Raw genomic sequence first — 22,271 nt, forward strand, 5'->3', positions numbered from 1 at the left:
TAGTGGGGGCAGAGGTCAGAGAAGGGGGAGGTATTCCAGGATCTAGCTATGGCAATTGAAAAAAAGAACTTTCCCAGAGTTGTTGTTAGCTTTAGAGATGCAGAGGAGGGATTTCTCAGTAGATCGGAGAGGATGATTAGTTCTGTATGGAGAGAGTAACTTACATAGCATACCTACATTGATAGAATGTGGTTCAAGTCTGGGACAGTGTGAGTACGACATAACGGAAACAGATTTCTTGGCAAAGAAACACTGATATTGTACTGCTCACTGATCACTACATCAGAGTGTTCCTATTACACGCATAACTCCTTTCTTACTGCACACATTGATTTCAGATATTTGTGACAGCTTCCATTGCTATCTCCTGTGGCACAAGCAGTCAATACAGAAGTCTGTCGAGAATCTAGTATCCTAAACAGAGGTTTGAATCTGATAACATCTGTCTGTCAGACAGCAGTGGCTTACATACAGACAACAGTTAAACACATTCTGAGGGCCATATTTTTCAGGCTACTTTTTTGCAAGGTAGGGCATCAATTCCCCTTATTATAGGAAAGTGCTATAAGCCCTTCAAAAGGAGTTCTTCATAAGACAACTGAGATGCATATTTCTTTGGCATCCATTATTGGTATGCACCTCTCTGATATCTGTCCTGGCACGTATTTGAAAATGACATGACATAAATATTTATTACACCATTCATTGTTACCAGGAATTACCTATTTCCAAAATAATTATGCTCTGCATGGCATGTCCTGATCCAGATATTTCTTTATTACTGCAATTATTTTTGTCACACTATACATCTTGATGGCAAATGAGGGCTTCCATAAAACATTTCTTACTGCCTGGCATGATGCAAGACCATAAGAAACTGTGACTGGTCCTCTGTTACAACTTTGTCTTAGTATTGGTGGAGTCTATATTACTACATAGAAGAATCGGGTAATAGAACGGAATTTCATTGGATATGCCATTCATCAAACCCCCCCCACTAATTATATATACCAACTCAGAGATCACACTACAGTGGGGAAAGGGCAAATTTCCAAACCCCCGTTGTAATGCGATCTCAGTCAGAATGGTTCGACGAACAGCATGTTCAATAAAGTGCCATCCAAAATTCCATTCGATGATCTGATTCTTTGATGAAATAATAAGGACCCGATTAGTGATGTTGAATTGCATGTGAACTTTTCCCTGTACTTCCATATGAGCATGCCCAGTATAACGATGTCTGAGATATTTGCAAATTACTAATGGAAAACTTGAAATCAAGAAATGTCATTAGATCATTGTTGTCATTTGTCATTTATGTATGTTGAGGGTTATTATATTACAATTTAGTATTTACACAACTATACAATTCTTGCTTGTCTATTACATGTTTATTGGTGATAAACCCCTTTCCTATTGGTGCTAGTAACATTTCTTTGCAAAAAAAAATGTCCATTTCTGATGTGCATAACATGATAGCTGTAAAGTTCATTTGCTCTCGCATATACATACTGAAGTGGAAAATACAGCAGTGTTGTTGACTTGCATACACAACTTCCCTCTACACACATCTCATATGCAATAACTGCAGTCTATGCATTCATCCCCTAATGTATCCTCTCCCCTCATTGCTATCTCATCTCTGCATTTTCTTAACATGTATTTCACATTTTAAATCCCTTTTTTTACACTGTAGCTTTATATCCCTCTCACTTTCTTTGTTATCATGTCCATTTTTATTTACGTGCATAACTCGGGTATTGTCATTGACATTAATTATCATCACATCAGTGTGGCAGGATTTGTATTAGGAATGTTTCTTTTACACTTCAGCACATTTTCATGCAGTGTATGAGTCCACTTACCCATTTCACTTCCCCTGTTAATTAATTATGCAGTACAACCATTATTATTTCTGTACAATTCCCCCCTATCACTTCCCTTCCTTTAGAATTCTTTCACTGTACTTGCCCTTAATCTTTCTAGGTTACAGCACTTGCTTGTATGTTAGGTTTGCCTAAAGACAAGCCATTTTATTAATGTTTTGTGCTCATGTTTGTAAGCACCTTTCCGTTGGTCACAACCACCATTGCTTGTCATTCCCTGCAAATGTGTACGTTCTTTATTTCAAAATATTCTTCATATTTCTTTGTGACAATCATTAATGCATATTTAAATCATGCTTTTCATGGAGATTAAAGGAATTAAAAAGCATTAGATACCCTTACCTTTATCGTTACTTGTACTGCAACATATACAAATGTTGCACATTATAACTTTTCTTTTGGTGGAAATTATCCTCTTCTAAATTCCTTTACACAGCTAGCACTTGCCTTTATTATTCTAATGCCATGTAATATTGGTTCATAAACTTTTCATGATGCAAAAGTAATGAAATAGAGTTTTCTTTGATGTTCACAGCTCAAAGTCTTTATTGCACCGGCTTACATCCTGTGTAAGAATGATTATTTTCTATCCATGTTTTTTTTAGTATGTTTTGTAAACACTTAATTGAAAACTAGATTTAACCAGATTCAACAGTACTTTTTCATAGTATAAATGATTTGTTTCAAATACGTTTTTATAGAGTGCAAATCATTGATTTGTGCTTCTGATATGATGTCATTAACTCTCTGCAAAGTAGTACCACAGATGTGTCCTCTGAATGATATAAGGGATGGGACCTGATTCTGGCTACCTCTAAGGTTTGTTCCATCAGTGAAAAGCATACTGTAACACCTGTTGGATAATCTTATTGAGGTGTCACAGACTGAAAGCCTATTTTATAAGGGACATTGAGACATGGCAGAGCACTGAGCAGCAGACTGACTGATATCCTGTAGCTCAAGAAGGAGTGCAACCAGAGGTGATAGGATCTGCAGTAATGCAATTCTCAGTACCTCAATGACTTAAGGACACTAGTCTCTGCATATGCCTGTGTGCTTCACTATGTACTAAGAGACAACTCCATGAATTGGCATCCACGAACAAAATAAATTGTGCACGTATGATTTGGCAATGCAGTTGCATACAACTGTACATTACTTTAATGTGTTGTTGCAGGTATATACTTCCACAAAAATCTGGGAGCTGATAATTTGTTGGCTTGATGCTATTATATAAGTATTGTGTTGCATGCCCCTAATTAGCTCGAACAGTGGTTTTCAGTTAGGATATTTTAGAGTAGTGGACATGAAGACAATTTGTGCCATGGGCATCTGGATCTGGACATAGAACTCATAGCCATGGGTGTAATCAATACTGTCATGTTGGTTGGATTACAGTTTGCATAATGCATGCTATGAATATGTGCTTGGTACTTATTGCATAGTCAATGGCACTATATATTGCTGTAACTGAATGCAGGTTATTTTGATGCTACTCTGTATTCACCATTGTTAACATTTCCCTGTCTAGTAGTTTACTGAGGATTGTCTTCTAAGCTGAGACAATAATAACAACATAATGGTAATGCAACCATTTATTGACTCAATAACCAACATCAGTGTTAATATAACAAATTAACTTCATTCCCACCAGATAAAATGCATATGACACCTTCCTCTTAAACTGGTTGGCATGACCAGGCCTGTTCCAGATCAATATTGATGTGTCCGGGTGTGTAAAGCCAAGCTGTCTCAGACATGAAATTGATATTCTTAAGGGTTGACTCTCATCACCCAACACCATTTGCCTTGGCCATAGCTTAAATCTGAAAATATACTGCCAACATGAAGAGCAAAACAATCTGGGAGTGAAATAAAAAAGGGGAGGGCTACAGACAGCCACCTCCCTCTGTAACTTTAAGCATTTAACAAGGGTGGGTGGGCAGGATCCTGAGAGCCACTGCCATGAAGTGAAGGAATAGTGCAATGCTCACCTAAATAAGGGAAGAAACCCGACTCTGCCCATGTCAACCTGCGAAGAAGCGGGCTTATGGGTAAGCTTTCCATTTTGCCAATTGGAAATATATATTATGGCTATTCTTTTTGACAATTCCTATTCCAGAAGGGTTGGCAATTATAAAAAAAAGTTATTTTTATGTTGTTTGTTTTAGATGTGACTAAAAAGAGCAACTGCATTTATGACACTTCTACTTTTTGTCTTTCACCGAAGAGATTCTTTATTAAAAGGAATACTAAGAAGTAACCAAAGCAATATCAAGAAAAGAGAATACAAAAAAACTTCAAAAATACATGTTCAATTTTTGTGAAAAAAAAAAAAAACTTTATCAGAACAATAATAATAAAGCTGTACATCAATAATATGATGTATTATGGCAAGAAATATCACACTTTGATATATCCTTCACTACAAAAATGAAAATGGGGTTTTATTTTTGTACAAAATTATAAATAGGATTAAGATTAGGTCTCTGAATGTAACCAAGTTGTTAATAATGCTGGAGAAATGGAGATTTAGAAAGTCATTTTGTTAACTGAGTGGAGCAAAACTAACACACTTAGGGCTTCCACACTATTTTTTTGCAGCAGTTTTGTTCCAATGTACTGTGACATGCAGACAAAAAAAAAATAAAAAAGACGCTACAAAATTATTAAATGTTTTGCAACTTTGAAAAACTGCTAAATACTTAGTGTACCTTACAAACAGTGACCAGAAGTGACGTGCATGTCCAATACTTTAACAGCTGTAATGCACTTTGCACTCACCCACACACATGCACACACACAAACTCAAAAATATTGTCAGAGCAAAGTGTATTAAAGCTTTTATAGCTACTTTAGCTTCTTTGTACTGTTCTATGGTCGCCTCTATTAATGTTATAGCACAAGACTAGAGGGTAACAACACTGAGAGGTACTTAACCGATGCTATCACTTTTCATATGTCAGAAAGAGAGACAAATGTTTTTAAGTACCTTTCTTGCGTCACAAAGTCAAATCTGATATAGAAAAGTCTTAAATAGCATATTTTTAGAACAGAAACACTCTTCTTCCCAATTACACAGCATAGTCAGAGTTCTCCATGTACTGCAACATTCATTTTTAGTAAAAAAGTAGAAAAGAATTTAGCTATGTTAAGTAAAATGGTCTATCTGAAAGGTATGTGTTTTGTTTCACGGATGCTTGTGTGATAAAAGAAAGACTTTTTATGCAGTAAGTTTATATATAGAGGATCATGTTCTGACAGTCTTTTCTTTCAGTTACTGAGCAGCATATGTAGTGGATAGGTAAGATGCCAAATGAAATGCAATATTTCCTTGTAGAAAATGTTTTATGAAGAAAAATGGTAAGTGCCAGGCCAGCAGGCATTTATTAAAAAAAAAAAAATCAGAACATGCTGAAAATAGAACTGGAATGAAAATCCGTGATATTAAAGGTATTAATCCTTGCCAGATAACAAGGTAGACAGAATTTAATAAAATCAAAATTCATTAGGTTGGCATAAGCTACAATCTTTTTAAAGCTCTAGCTCCTCTAACAGAGTATGTGAGAATTTTTTTTCAGTACCATTTAGCCTCAGATTTGTCATACAGCATCACAGAGTGCAAGTGACAGAGCATTATATTTATTGTATGTTCATTAAGAAGGGTTCAGTAGTGTGGAGCATGACTTACATGTCAGTCATGAACTTTTTGTAATTTCATATGGAGCATTTAGGATATTTATTACATGTGTTAGATAATACAGACAATGTGGTCCAAAATTCCTCTGTATTTATGAGGTTAGACCTGACTCAACTCTAAAAAAAAAAACCTGCTTACAAGGCTTTTTCATGACAGAGAAATAAAACATAACAAATATGTCTAATAAATAAAATAAATTAGCAGCACTTATAAGTATTTTTATCTTTGTGAGTACTTTGCACGTCTCAAAAGAGGTAAAGTGAAGGTAGTGAGTGTGTGTGTGTGTCTGTTTGTTTGTGTGTGTGTGTGTGTGTGTGTGTGTGTGTGTGTGTGTGTGTGTGTGTGTGTGTGTGCGCGCGCACGTGCTTACCTGAGTGTGTGTGTGTGTGTGTGTGTGTGTGTGTGTGTGTGTGTGTGTGTGTGTGTGTGTGTCTGTGTGTGCACCCCTGCAGGAGACAACCAAGACTAATATCACATGGAAGATATCACTGAGACTTCACTACCACATCAAATAATCTGTAGGAATGTCTCTTTTAAATAAAACAGTAGTACAGTGATTCCAGAAGAAACTTTAGTGTTAAATAATGTTTGAAAATATCAGCATATCTAATATCAATGTTTCAACCGGAAAGCTGGTGTAACCTGAAAAAAAAATTACCATAACAAAAATCTCTCTTTCAAAGAAAACAATGGTCCAAGATTTCCCAAACAAATTGCAGTGTTACATTAAAGCTTGAAGACATAGATATAGCAGATATCAATGTTAGGAAAGCTGGTGTGTGACTGTTTCCTATCAAGTAGCCTCCTGAAACATAAACTAACATAACAAAAATCTCATTAATTAAAAAACAGGTCAGTTAAGACTGCTCTGTATCAGATTTGACTTTCTGCTAACCTAGAAATCCCTAGGATAACTGCTTTTGCATTTCTTACTGAGTTACTGAAATAGCTCTGCACTTATTTGTGATATAAGACAGAAATTCTTTATTTAAACTCTAGTGAGAGAAGAACAACTATGCAATTTTTAGGCCTCTGATTTGTAGTGGAAACTTGAGTTTTTTTTTTTTTTTTACACATTTGGCCTGTAGACTTGCTTGAAATTTGTTTGTAGTTTTATGCCATTATAAGCTACCCATATCTGTGCATTACTATTTTTTGCACAATGGCATTTAACCATGCACTGTACTGACGTGGGCATATACAGCATTATCCTTCCATATATAAACATTCTAACCACAGGGTTGTGCTAAGAAGCATGTTGCTCTAAATGTGACAAATAAGTGTTTTTTTGACAGACAGCACTCCAGTAAATCAGCTCTAATCTCATCGGTGGACATCTGGAAACTTTTGGAACCATGGACTTCTGTTTCTCTAACCAACTTAGTTGAAATGTGCATCCTGAAACAATGTAGTAATTGTCTCCTGTTTACTGATGACCACCTACTACTTAAACAAACTGACACAGTATGTGAGAGAAGTAATTATATAATGTCACTGGAGGCGTATCGCCCATATACAGCCACTACAAATAGCAAACAGGCTGCGAGTAATGCACAACACCACACTATACCTATCACACACAATACAGACCAAGCACACAGGCGTACATTTGCTGAAATGTTTAAAAGTAACTTACTTAAACCACAAAGCCTCCAAAATGTAATTAAAAAAAGTACTCTCAGTAATCTCATAAACACTAAGCTCAGGTAGCAGCCAACGCAAAACATACCTCTATAACTCAGAGTGTTTCAACTCAAATGTTCACAAGCAAACATAAACACACAATCCAACAGTGCATGCAGGAGTAAATGACCCGAGACGTACCTCACTGGACTATGTGAAGAGACAGACATGATGGAGCTCTAGGAATATGGGTCTGAGACAAGCACGAACCTAACCTTGAGCAGCATTTTGCCTTCACCAAACATGATGCCACAATGCAAACACCAGATTAGCAACTTCAGCAACTGGCTTACTTTCTGGTGTCATTCTAAAGGGGTCCAATATTTAACAGCCTGGGAGGAGATGGTTGACATTCCAACATGACAAAAACAGAATTTGTATAACACAAAAGTATTGCTGCTCAATGCTAGGAACTTAAACCAAAAGCTCTACTCCTTTCCATTGAATGCATTGGTATGTGCATCGTCATGGAGACCTGGTTTAAGAACATAAAGAGCAACCCATCACTATAAGGTTTCAATGCCTATCACATGCTCAGGCCCAATATACTAGATGAAGTAACTAAAGGTGGTGGTGTCTCTATATTTATAAAACAAAAGTTCACCTCCAAACTAATTAGACAGGATTCTAACCTGAAAGTCCTCCTTGTCCAACTTAAAATTACTAAAAGCCATTATCATATCATTGTTAACTATAGGACCCCCTCTAAGTCACCCTTGGACCATGTATCGTACCTGACAAGTATAGTGTACCTATACACTCAGCCAAACACCAGACTTCTAAGGGACTTCAGCCACCCCACCATCAACTGGGAGAGTTATACATCCCCTAATAGGAATACACAGAGATTTCCGAACTTTATAAATACAAACTCAGTCAGTTAATACATACCTCAACTAGCGGCTACAAAATCCTGGATTTGGTTCTCACCCATATGGGACAGTCCTGCTCCTAATAGTGGTAACTTCATCTCAAGTCAAATTAGATCATAAACCAGTCACATTCACCACATGACTGAAGCCGGTAGCATCCTCCAATAACGTGGCATTTAGAGATTATGCTAAAGCTGGTCTACTAAAACTGAGTGATGACCTGGATAATTCTACATTCCTTCCCTACCTGATAACCCTTCTGCATATGTAGAATCCTTTACTGTCATATTCTGCATACATGTAGAGAGGTCATAGATGCATCTGCCCCCCCCCCCCCCCACACACACACACACACACAATGTGAATACAATTCCACATTTAAAAATAAACCACTATGGCATAACCCAAAAATAAATAGGCTATATAATGAAATAAGAAAAGATTATTGCACATAATATAACTCTCTGTTTACCAAAAACACACTTGCTAAACTTAACAATGAGCTCTGGTGTCTGATCAAATCAATCTAAGGTAGATATGAGGAAAAAATAGCCATAAAGGCTAAAGCCAAGCACAATGCTTCCTTAACTATGTTATAAACCTCAGAAACAATGGTCAGCACTGTACAGAGCTAAGAGTAAATTCTATCATATACTCAGACCCAGAGAACATAGCCAATCTATTACAGGCTAAACTAAGCTCTAACTTCACCTAGCCCTCACATTCCCAGAGCACATACGAGCACCGACACATACCCTCAAATCTTCCAAGAACAAAGCCTCAAAGCACTATCCAAGGCCAAGAACACTTTTTCAATGAGGATGAATAACAAACCAGGATGCCTACTGGTTAGCCTGAAACAAGACATGTCAAAACCCCTACAGAGGATATTAAATATCAGCCTCCAAACAGACTCTGAGCAGGACAAATGGAAGACAACAACAACAGTCATTCCCGTGCACAAAGGTGGGGCATCAGTGTCCCAGGTAATTGTAGAGCCATAAGTCTGACTAGTCTCATTTGAAAGGCTATGGAAAGGATCATCATGAAATTAATAAATAAGGACAAAAGCAATCTACACACTCTGGACCTTAGCCAATTTACTTTAGTCAAGGGCAGTTCCTGGATAATTAACATGGTTGACTTCTTCAAGAAAGTTACTGAGAAATGAATGAAGGAAAATCAGTGTACATTGCATAATAAGACCTTGCAAAGGCATTTAACACCACCGCACACTTGGGTATAGTTAATAAATTCACTCAGCTAAATGTGTAACACTTTAGACAGCAAACTGGCTCACTAATAGAACCCATCCAATTATGTTGGGCAGCTCTGCCTCCTCCAAAAGACTTGTGACTGTTTTCTGTTCACTTTCTCTCACTAAGAAAACAGATAAGCCTCTAGACAAAGGATTTCACAACAAATTGAGGTAAACACTAACAGATATTCAGCTCTATCACACAACAAAAAGGACAGTAAAAAACAGTTCTATAGATTAAAGAGATATTAAATCGAAAGTACAAACAAAAAAACTCATCTTTTCTAAATATTACAGTAGGCAATGTCAGTTTCTCTGCAACAGCTTGAGCAACAGGTATATCTGATTTAAAACACTGGCTATTTAAGGCACAGAAACAGAAACCAAACCAATTATCAAAACAATAATAGTTGCAGGAATGCCCTGGCTAGATTAAACCAGTTCTGTTCACTTTCTCTCACTAAGAAAACAGATAGGCCTCTAGACAATGGATTTCACTAGTACCAACTGAGGTCAACACTAACAGATATTCAGCTCTATCACACAACAAAAAGAAGAGTAAAAAGTTGTACAAATTACAGACATATTAAATCAAAAGTGCAGATGATAATTGAGAATAAACTCTTATCTTTTAAATATCACAGTAGGCAGTAAGTCATACCACAGTACAAGCAGAAAATGATTGATTTCAACAATTGGATAAGTTTCTGGTGTCATTCTAAGGGGATCCAGGATCTGTCTGCCTGGGATGACATGAATGACACACCTAGATGCTTTGCCAGAGATGGCCTGCATCTGTCACGCCTGGGCTTCCAGATACTGGCCAAGACTCTTGCCACCCCTATAGTGCCTTTTTTAGGTGGTATTCCAAAGACCAAATTATCACCATAACAGCTACAACCAGATGCAATCTGAGGGTCATGCTGCTCAAAGCTAGAAGTCTAAATCTCAAAATGCACTCACTCGAAGCACTCCTTGAAATGGAGAACATTGACATTTGTGCTGTGACAGAGACCTGGTTCAAGGCAGCAGATAGCACCCCTGCACTACAAGGCTATAACTCATTCCATACCTTTCGGCCCAAGAACTTAGACCAAAGCACCAAAGGTGGTGGTGTTTCCATATTCATAAAGGATGTGCACACCTCCAGACTGGTAGCCTAACATGACGCATCAGAGATGCTTCAGATGCAGCTAACATTGGGTAAGACAGTGATTCAGGTTGTAGCCTGCTGTAGGTCCCCAACCATGACCCAAGACTCACACTCCACATAAGTACCCTGAAGAATATTAGGGTCCAACCTAACACTCTCATACTGGGCAACTTCAACTACTCCTCCATTAACTGGGAAAACTACTCATGTACCAATACACTTGCCCAATGTTTCCTGGAAATCAATAATTCCGATGTCCTGGACCAGCTCATTCTTACCCCCACTAGAGGTGGCAACATCCTTGACCTGGTCATTACTAACATGGGTGACCATTGCTCTGTACCAATAGTCAACTCCTCCCTGGTTAGACCCGACTACAAACTAATTACCTTGGAAATCCACATCCCACCCCCCTGCAAAGGTAACCACCATGAAAAACTTCTCCAAAGTTAACTTTGGGCTCCTAAAAACAGAGGTGGCTAACTTCACGGCACCCATGCAATTGGAGAACAGCTGCATGGCTGGCAAATCATACACTAATGCCCTGTATGAACACGTACACAAATGCATGAATATGGCCATACGCAATAGAACCAAGACACTCTTCTTCACAAAAAAAAGGAAGCCAATCTGGTGGTCCCCTGCCATAAGCAAACTCTACAACAGAAAGAGGAAACTGATGAGAAATAAGATGAAGTCCCAAAACTGGAAAAACTCTCTTATCAAGCTCAACAAAAAGTAAAGATCCCTCATCAAATCCTCTAAAGCTAGAAATGAAAACAGAATTGCAGCAGTTAGTAAAGACAACCACAAGGCCTTCTATAGTTATATAAAGAATCTCCACGGCACTACCCAGATTTGCTCAGAGCTGTTGCACAATGGCACCTCCTATACTGAGCCAACAGATATTGCCAATATACTGGCTGACAGATTCAGTGCCAACTTTACCTCTCTCTCCCCTACCAAAGGACCAATCACAATACCAGTAGATTGCCAGGCACCCAGTATTACTGCTGGACAGGTTAAAACAGCACTGTCCAAGGCCAAGAATACAGCTTCTATGGGACCTGACAATATCCCTGCTTGTGTTCTACATGAACTACAGAGTGAACTGGCACCTCACCTGTGTGCCCTCTTCAATCACAGACTCACCTCAGGCTTTGTTCCTACTGAATGGCGCACTGCTACAGTCATCCCTCTCCACAAAGGAAGAGTGGCTACAGACCCTGGGAACTATCGCCCCATTAGCCTGACAAGTCTGATACGCAAAGCTATAATCATCATGGACCTAATAAACAAAGATATAGGGAACCTCCAAACTCTGGATCCCACACAGTTTGGTTTTGTGAAGGGTAGTTCATGCCTGCTTAACCTGGTTGACTTCTTTGAGTCAATCACCAGAGCTACAGATGAAGACAATGTGGTTCATACAGCCTACCTTGTTCTGGCCAAGGCCTTTGATATCATTCCCCACACAGGAATCATAAAAAAAACTCAGTAAGCTAGGCATCAACCCCTTTATCACTAGGTGGGTTGCAAACTGGCTCACAGATAGAACCCACAGTGTGAAAGTAGCTGACTCCAAGTCAGACTGTCGATCAGTCATGAGTGGAGTCCCACAGGGTTCGGACTTGGGTCCTCTCCTGTTTGTTATTTACTTTTCTGAAGTTCAGGCCAACACAAAGGGACTCTGGCTGACAAAGTTTGCAGACGATTGCAAGTTGGGAGCCATAATTAACTCCCCATGTGATGTTAATGGTGCAGTGGTACAGCGGTTAATTTTGTCACCTCACAGCAAGAGGTTCTCCGGTTCGATTCTCGGCTGGGGTGCCTTTTGTGTGGAGTTTGCATGTTCTCCCTGTGTTCACGTGGGTTTCCTCCAGGTACTCCAGTTTCCTCCCACATTCCAAAGACATGCATCTGGAGCATTTCTCCCCAGGCCTCCGCTGAAAACAGGCTCTGTGGAACCTAGTCTGACTTTCCCGGTCAACAAATGTTAAATAAAAATAAATAGTTAACGCCCCATGTGATGTTAACATCCTACAGAAAGGCCTCACTGAGACCAATGACTGGTGTCAGAACCAAGGCCTTAAGCTCAATGCAAAAAAATGTGTCGTCATCCCCTTTGGGAAAAACCTGGTTCCCATGAATTACCACATCAATGGTAGTCCACTGAACACAGAAGGAGTCATAAGAGATCTGGGAACACAGGTTGATAGCAACCTCTCTTTTGACCACCACATTGCCACTGTGGTCAGAAAGACCTTCTATGTGGCACATCTCATTACTAAGGGTTTTGTATCCAGGAAGAAAGAAGTCATTGTCTCCCTCTACTCTTCTCTCATTAGACCAATCATCGAATACAATGCCCCATTTGGCATGTACCTCACTAGACACCTACAACAACTGGAGAGGCCACAATATACCTCACAAAGAGGATCTTATGCCTTAAATACTTGTCCTATATGGACAGACTCAAAAACTCCAACTATTTTCTGTCTCGTATCGCCTACTTAGAGGCGATCTCTGCTTCACTTACAAAGCCATGTCTGACCCAGCTCTCTTAGAAATGCTACATCTAAAGAAATACCAATCCCTCCACATTACACACTCCAGAGACCTCAACCTCATTACCACAATCAACAGAGCAAACTAGAGGGACAGGTTCATAACCCAGAGACTGTCCATGCTATGGAATAGACTTCCCATACATGTCAAGCGGAGCACCTCATTGGCCCTCTGATGGGAAATAGAAAATTCACCCCAGTGGCTCTACTTCACAGAGGAAATGGGAATTAAGGTCGGTTGGCATGATGCCAGGGTATTCCTATGGGCTAGGCTTGTAAAGGCTTCAGGGCCATTAGTCTAGTACACACCTATGAACCTATGTACCTCAGGGTTCAGTCCTTAGGCCACTCATCTTTGGCATTTACTTCATGGAGGTCAAAGATAATCTTAAAGGGTTATGGCTGACCAAGTTTGCAGATGACTATAAACTTGTTGCTATTGTAAATGCTCCAGAAGACACCAAATCCTCTAAGAGGCTTTACTCAAACAAATGGATGGTGCCAAACCCTGACCTAAAACTTTATGCCAAAATGTGTAATAGTATTCTTTAGCAAGTTTGACATCTTCTGTATCTATTACATCTATGACATATCCCTGAAAACTTATGCAATAGTTAGAGTTTCAGGACCTACAAATACAAAGAACTGTCCTTCAGTCACTGTATACCCATTTTGTAAGGAAGCCATTCTTCACTGTACAACTTACCTGTAAGGGTATGGCATCCAGGTCACTGGTGTAATAATTTCACTTTATTTATCACACTTACTAGCCCAGTCATTGATATAATGGTCCCTTCAGTATGTACCAGTCCAAACATCGGACACAACATTAACAACCAGAACACTTTCTCACCATGAAAATCAGGGTCCTAAATCATTAAAGTTACACAGACTATAACAAAACTTTGCCCTTCTTGGTATCTTACAGGCTACTGAGGGGTGATCTCTGCCATGCTTACAGAGCCTCACCTTATCCCATCCTTTCAGGCCTACAGTACATCTGGAAGTCCAGTGGTGGCATAAACACCTGTTCAATAGATCTGAACCACTTCTGCAAAATGAATAGAACTGGTTTGAGGGATAGGTACATATCACAGAGAATACCACTTTTCTGGAATCTTCTTCCTCTCCTCATAAAGCACAGTGCATCTCTTATTCTACCCATGCATAATCTGGATGAATGAATGGGAAACACCAATTTCACCCCTGGTTTACCAGCTTTGCCCTTTATAGATAGGGATAACACATAAATGTCTGGGCTCTGGGTTACTTGTACTCCAACCGCAAAGGCTATGGGTTATTCATACTTGCAAGGGCTATAAACTTATTGTGAATGCATGGCTAGGCTTCTGAAGATCTTCATGGATCAATAGCTTGTAAACACCTATGAATGTCTGAACCTAATTTGACATTTTATGTTATTACTATTTAAAGAAATATATATTATGTAAATCACACATGATAGCTCACTCTTTTATAGCTCATGACTATAGTACTGTAAACATTATAAATATTAAACTATTAAATATGTCATGTCTATAGAAACAACCTGGAATGTTTGACTAGAACTGTAAAGTCTGAAAATATTAACTTCTTGCATGCTTCATTTCTTTTGAGATAACATGAAAATCTTAACTGCAAAACTGTAATTTGTGAAGTATGTGCCTTACCATTCCTGTTGAAACTTATGTTAACTGCATTATTGCAAGCAGTGTTCTAATATGCAGATATTGCCACCTTATGGCTTGGTTAATAGCTGGAAAAGATCCTTTGACAAGCCTACTCATATATTACATAAATGAAATAAAGAAAGAAAGCAGTGTGTGTGTGTGTGTGTGTGTGTGTGTGTGTGTGTGTGTGTGTGTGTGTGTATGCTTACAAGTCAAAAAATTATTTGGTTCAAAATAGGTATCACACTCAAAGGTAAGCAGGCCATGCTACAGCTCTCAGTCTAAAGACGGGTTAAAATAGAAAGTTTCATTTTAGGGGATGACATTTGGGTCTAGGTGGTTGTTACTTTTGAAATGACACCCTGATCTCACGTGTAAAAATCAGAAAAGGGGGTGTGGGTGGATGGATGGATGGATGGATGGATGGATGGATGGATGGATGGATGGATGGATGGATGGATGGATGGATAACTGTATTGGGTAAAGTTTACTTATTTCAACAAATTTCCTAAGTTGTGCACTAGATGGTGGCAATATCTGCAGATCAGAAAAGTGCTTACTAGGACAATTTTCAACAGAATGAAGAGTGAGAGCGAGAAGATAACCTCAGTGTTAATAGAAAGAAGAAAGGAAAGTCATGGACTGAGTGAAAGTGAACTCAGCTCGGTATACACTGCAACTGATTAGATAGATGATTGGAATAGAATGCTTAGATAGCCTCTGTCTTATGATGAATGGTTAAAGGGTTTTAAATAGCTTAGACATGCAGACTGGCTACAATTAGTATGGTTTGCTATGGCAAATGTTTTCGATTACTGGCATTTAACACCTGTTCAGATGTACAGTAACAGTTGGAATAGGGGTAACAGGTGCTAGCACAGTCAGAGAGAAAGGAAAGAAAGATCCAGGAAAGACAGAAAAAGTCTGGATCCACTCAGTTAGGACAATATTTTAACAGTCATTTTTCAGTTCTGGAAATCCTTGCCTGAAAGATGCATTGAGAAAGTTATTCAGTTAAGCAGTAAGTTGGCAGCTTGGGCATCTGGAAAAGTAAATGTGCATAACTGGAAATAATACTGGTATATTTTATGTACAAACTAAAAGATTAAAACATTCTCTGTTATTAGAGGGATACAGGGTAAAGTTCTTTTTTTACTTCCTTTTTTGCACTGTGACAGCTATGTGTAACTCTACTAGAATTTGTAGAAATGCCTTCGTATTCATTCCCTTATAAGAATGTTTACCATATTATTGATTTGGTTCTTTGTAAACAGTTTATCCAAAATGAGGTTTATAACTAAAGCTGCATGGTATTTATATATTCTATTTTAGTTTGTGAACATATTGTATGCTTTATTAAGAGTCTTTTGCTTTCATTGATCAACCCAGAGCTGGATAACAAAGTATTTAATATATCATGCAAGTTTTCCCATTTATTTTTGTTTTACCTTAAATATGAACAAGTTATTTTATGTTTAACTATGCCATTCCAGTAAAGTGGTATCTGTTAAAACATACATGTGCTAAAAGGCTAATTTTCATTATATACTTCAAAGTCAAAGTTAACTTTGTCATACAGATCAACACAGAGGAAAAAGTGCATATCACTCCATAAAATTTCGATACTCAGGGTTGTAGCATAAGAATGGTAGTTTACAGAAGAAAGAGGAGATGATTGACATTCCAACATGACAAAAACAGAATTTGTATAACACAAAAGTATTGCTGCTCAATGCTAGGAACTTAAACCAAAAGCTCTACTCCTTTCCATTGAATGCATTGGTATGTGCATCGTCATGGAGACCTGGTTTAAGAACATAAAGAGCAACCCATCACTATAAGGTTTCAATGCCTATCACATGCTCAGGCCCAATATACTAGATGAAGTAACTAAAGGTGGTGGTGTCTCTATATTTATAAAACAAAAGTTCACCTCCAAACTAATTAGACAGGATTCTAACCTGAAAGTCCTCCTTGTCCAACTTAAAATTACTAAAAGCCATTATCATATCATTGTTAACTATAGGACCCCCTCTAAGTCACCCTTGGACCATGTATCGTACCTGACAAGTATAGTGTACCTATACACTCAGCCAAACACCAGACTTCTAAGGGACTTCAGCCACCCCACCATCAACTGGGAGAGTTATACATCCCCTAATAGGAATACACAGAGATTTCCGAACTTTATAAATACAAACTCAGTCAGTTAATACATACCTCAACTAGCGGCTACAAAATCCTGGATTTGGTTCTCACCCATATGGGACAGTCCTGCTCCCTAATAGTGGTAACTTCATCTCAAGTCAAATTAGATCATAAACCAGTCACATTCACCACATGACTGAAGCCGGTAGCATCCTCCAATAACGTGGCATTTAGAGATTATGCTAAAGCTGGTCTACTAAAACTGAGTGATGACCTGGATAATTCTACATTCCTTCCCTACCTGATAACCCTTCTGCATATGTAGAATCCTTTACTGTCATATTCTGCATACATGTAGAGAGGTCATAGATGCATCTGCCCCACACACACACACACACACACAATGTGAATACAATTCCACATTTAAAAATAAACCACTATGGCATAACCCAAAAATAAATAGGCTATATAATGAAATAAGAAAAGATTATTGCACATAATATAACTCTCTGTTTACCAAAAACACACTTGCTAAACTTAACAATGAGCTCTGGTGTCTGATCAAATCAATCTAAGGTAGATATGAGGAAAAATAGCCATAAAGGCTAAAGCCAAGCACAATGCTTCCTTAACTATGTTATAAACCTCAGAAACAATGGTCAGCACTGTACAGAGCTAAGAGTAAATTCTATCATATACTCAGACCCAGAGAACATAGCCAATCTATTACAGGCTAAACTAAGCTCTAACTTCACCTAGCCCTCACATTCCCAGAGCACATACGAGCACCGACACATACCCTCAAATCTTCCAAGAACAAAGCCTCAAAGCACTATCCAAGGCCAAGAACACTTTTTCAATGAGGATGAATAACAAACCAGGATGCCTACTGGTTAGCCTGAAACAAGACATGTCAAAACCCCTACAGAGGATATTAAATATCAGCCTCCAAACAGACTCTGAGCAGGACAAATGGAAGACAACAACAACAGTCATTCCGTGCACAAAGGTGGGGCATCAGTGTCCCAGGTAATTGTAGAGCCATAAGTCTGACTAGTCTCATTTGAAAGGCTATGGAAAGGATCATCATGAAATTAATAAATAAGGACAAAAGCAATCTACACACTCTGGACCTTAGCCAATTTACTTTAGTCAAGGGCAGTTCCTGGATAATTAACATGGTTGACTTCTTCAAGAAAGTTACTGAGAAATGAATGAAGGAAAATCAGTGTACATTGCATAATAAGACCTTGCAAAGGCATTTAACACCACCGCACACTTGGGTATAGTTAATAAATTCACTCAGCTAAATGTGTAACACTTTAGACAGCAAACTGGCTCACTAATAGAACCCATCCAATTATGTTGGGCAGCTCTGCCTCCTCCAAAAGACTTGTGACTGTTTTCTGTTCACTTTCTCTCACTAAGAAAACAGATAAGCCTCTAGACAAAGGATTTCACAACAAATTGAGGTAAACACTAACAGATATTCAGCTCTATCACACAACAAAAAGGACAGTAAAAAACAGTTCTATAGATTAAAGAGATATTAAATCGAAAGTACAAACAAAAAAAAACTCATCTTTTCTAAATATTACAGTAGGCAATGTCAGTTTCTCTGCAACAGCTTGAGCAACAGGTATATCTGATTTAAAACACTGGCTATTTAAGGCACAGAAACAGAAACCAAACCAATTATCAAAACAATAATAGTTGCAGGAATGCCCTGGCTAGATTAAACCAGTTCTGTTCACTTTCTCTCACTAAGAAAACAGATAGGCCTCTAGACAATGGATTTCACTAGTACCAACTGAGGTCAACACTAACAGATATTCAGCTCTATCACACAACAAAAAGAAGAGTAAAAAGTTGTACAAATTACAGACATATTAAATCAAAAGTGCAGATGATAATTGAGAATAAACTCTTATCTTTTTTAAATATCACAGTAGGCAGTAAGTCATACCACAGTACAAGCAGAAAATGATTGATTTCAACAATTGGATAAGTTTCTGGTGTCATTCTAAGGGGATCCAGGATCTGTCTGCCTGGGATGACATGAATGACACACCTAGATGCTTTGCCAGAGATGGCCTGCATCTGTCACGCCTGGGCTTCCAGATACTGGCCAAGACTCTTGCCACCCCTATAGTGCCTTTTTTAGGTGGTATTCCAAAGACCAAATTATCACCATAACAGCTACAACCAGATGCAATCTGAGGGTCATGCTGCTCAAAGCTAGAAGTCTAAATCTCAAAATGCACTCACTCGAAGCACTCCTTGAAATGGAGAACATTGACATTTGTGCTGTGACAGAGACCTGGTTCAAGGCAGCAGATAGCACCCCTGCACTACAAGGCTATAACTCATTCCATACCTTTCGGCCCAAGAACTTAGACCAAAGCACCAAAGGTGGTGGTGTTTCCATATTCATAAAGGATGTGCACACCTCCAGACTGGTAGCCTAACATGACGCATCAGAGATGCTTCAGATGCAGCTAACATTGGGTAAGACAGTGATTCAGGTTGTAGCCTGCTGTAGGTCCCCAACCATGACCCAAGACTCACACTCCACATAAGTACCCTGAAGAATATTAGGGTCCAACCTAACACTCTCATACTGGGCAACTTCAACTACTCCTCCATTAACTGGGAAAACTACTCATGTACCAATACACTTGCCCAATGTTTCCTGGAAATCAATAATTCCGATGTCCTGGACCAGCTCATTCTTACCCCCACTAGAGGTGGCAACATCCTTGACCTGGTCATTACTAACATGGGTGACCATTGCTCTGTACCAATAGTCAACTCCTCCCTGGTTAGACCCGACTACAAACTAATTACCTTGGAAATCCACATCCCACCCCCCTGCAAAGGTAACCACCATGAAAAACTTCTCCAAAGTTAACTTTGGGCTCCTAAAAACAGAGGTGGCTAACTTCACGGCACCCATGCAATTGGAGAACAGCTGCATGGCTGGCAAATCATACACTAATGCCCTGTATGAACACGTACACAAATGCATGAATATGGCCATACGCAATAGAACCAAGACACTCTTCTTCACAAAAAAAAGGAAGCCAATCTGGTGGTCCCCTGCCATAAGCAAACTCTACAACAGAAAGAGGAAACTGATGAGAAATAAGATGAAGTCCCAAAACTGGAAAAACTCTCTTATCAAGCTCAACAAAAAGTAAAGATCCCTCATCAAATCCTCTAAAGCTAGAAATGAAAACAGAATTGCAGCAGTTAGTAAAGACAACCACAAGGCCTTCTATAGTTATATAAAGAATCTCCACGGCACTACCCAGATTTGCTCAGAGCTGTTGCACAATGGCACCTCCTATACTGAGCCAACAGATATTGCCAATATACTGGCTGACAGATTCAGTGCCAACTTTACCTCTCTCTCCCCTACCAAAGGACCAATCACAATACCAGTAGATTGCCAGGCACCCAGTATTACTGCTGGACAGGTTAAAACAGCACTGTCCAAGGCCAAGAATACAGCTTCTATGGGACCTGACAATATCCCTGCTTGTGTTCTACATGAACTACAGAGTGAACTGGCACCTCACCTGTGTGCCCTCTTCAATCACAGACTCACCTCAGGCTTTGTTCCTACTGAATGGCGCACTGCTACAGTCATCCCTCTCCACAAAGGAAGAGTGGCTACAGACCCTGGGAACTATCGCCCCCCATTAGCCTGACAAGTCTGATACGCAAAGCTATAATCATCATGGACCTAATAAACAAAGATATAGGGAACCTCCAAACTCTGGATCCCACACAGTTTGGTTTTGTGAAGGGTAGTTCATGCCTGCTTAACCTGGTTGACTTCTTTGAGTCAATCACCAGAGCTACAGATGAAGACAATGTGGTTCATACAGCCTACCTTGTTCTGGCCAAGGCCTTTGATATCATTCCCCACACAGGAATCATAAAAAAAACTCAGTAAGCTAGGCATCAACCCCTTTATCACTAGGTGGGTTGCAAACTGGCTCACAGATAGAACCCACAGTGTGAAAGTAGCTGACTCCAAGTCAGACTGTCGATCAGTCATGAGTGGAGTCCCACAGGGTTCGGACTTGGGTCCTCTCCTGTTTGTTATTTACTTTTCTGAAGTTCAGGCCAACACAAAGGGACTCTGGCTGACAAAGTTTGCAGACGATTGCAAGTTGGGAGCCATAATTAACTCCCCATGTGATGTTAATGGTGCAGTGGTACAGCGGTTAATTTTGTCACCTCACAGCAAGAGGTTCTCCGGTTCGATTCTCGGCTGGGGTGCCTTTTGTGTGGAGTTTGCATGTTCTCCCTGTGTTCACGTGGGTTTCCTCCAGGTACTCCAGTTTCCTCCCACATTCCAAAGACATGCATCTGGAGCATTTCTCCCCAGGCCTCCGCTGAAAACAGGCTCTGTGGAACCTAGTCTGACTTTCCCGGTCAACAAATGTTAAATAAAAATAAATAGTTAACGCCCCATGTGATGTTAACATCCTACAGAAAGGCCTCACTGAGACCAATGACTGGTGTCAGAACCAAGGCCTTAAGCTCAATGCAAAAAAATGTGTCGTCATCCCCTTTGGGAAAAACCTGGTTCCCATGAATTACCACATCAATGGTAGTCCACTGAACACAGAAGGAGTCATAAGAGATCTGGGAACACAGGTTGATAGCAACCTCTCTTTTGACCACCACATTGCCACTGTGGTCAGAAAGACCTTCTATGTGGCACATCTCATTACTAAGGGTTTTGTATCCAGGAAGAAAGAAGTCATTGTCTCCCTCTACTCTTCTCTCATTAGACCAATCATCGAATACAATGCCCCATTTGGCATGTACCTCACTAGACACCTACAACAACTGGAGAGGCCACAATATACCTCACAAAGAGGATCTTATGCCTTAAATACTTGTCCTATATGGACAGACTCAAAAACTCCAACTATTTTCTGTCTCGTATCGCCTACTTAGAGGCGATCTCTGCTTCACTTACAAAGCCATGTCTGACCCAGCTCTCTTAGAAATGCTACATCTAAAGAAATACCAATCCCTCCACATTACACACTCCAGAGACCTCAACCTCATTACCACAATCAACAGAGCAAACTAGAGGGACAGGTTCATAACCCAGAGACTGTCCATGCTATGGAATAGACTTCCCATACATGTCAAGCGGAGCACCTCATTGGCCCTCTGATGGGAAATAGAAAATTCACCCCAGTGGCTCTACTTCACAGAGGAAATGGGAATTAAGGTCGGTTGGCATGATGCCAGGGTATTCCTATGGGCTAGGCTTGTAAAGGCTTCAGGGCCATTAGTCTAGTACAC

The sequence above is a fragment of the Protopterus annectens genome, chromosome 10.part0 (assembly GCF_019279795.1).
Source record: "Protopterus annectens isolate FY-2018-M chromosome 10.part0, PAN1.0, whole genome shotgun sequence".
Lineage (NCBI taxonomy): Eukaryota > Metazoa > Chordata > Ceratodontiformes > Protopteridae > Protopterus > Protopterus annectens.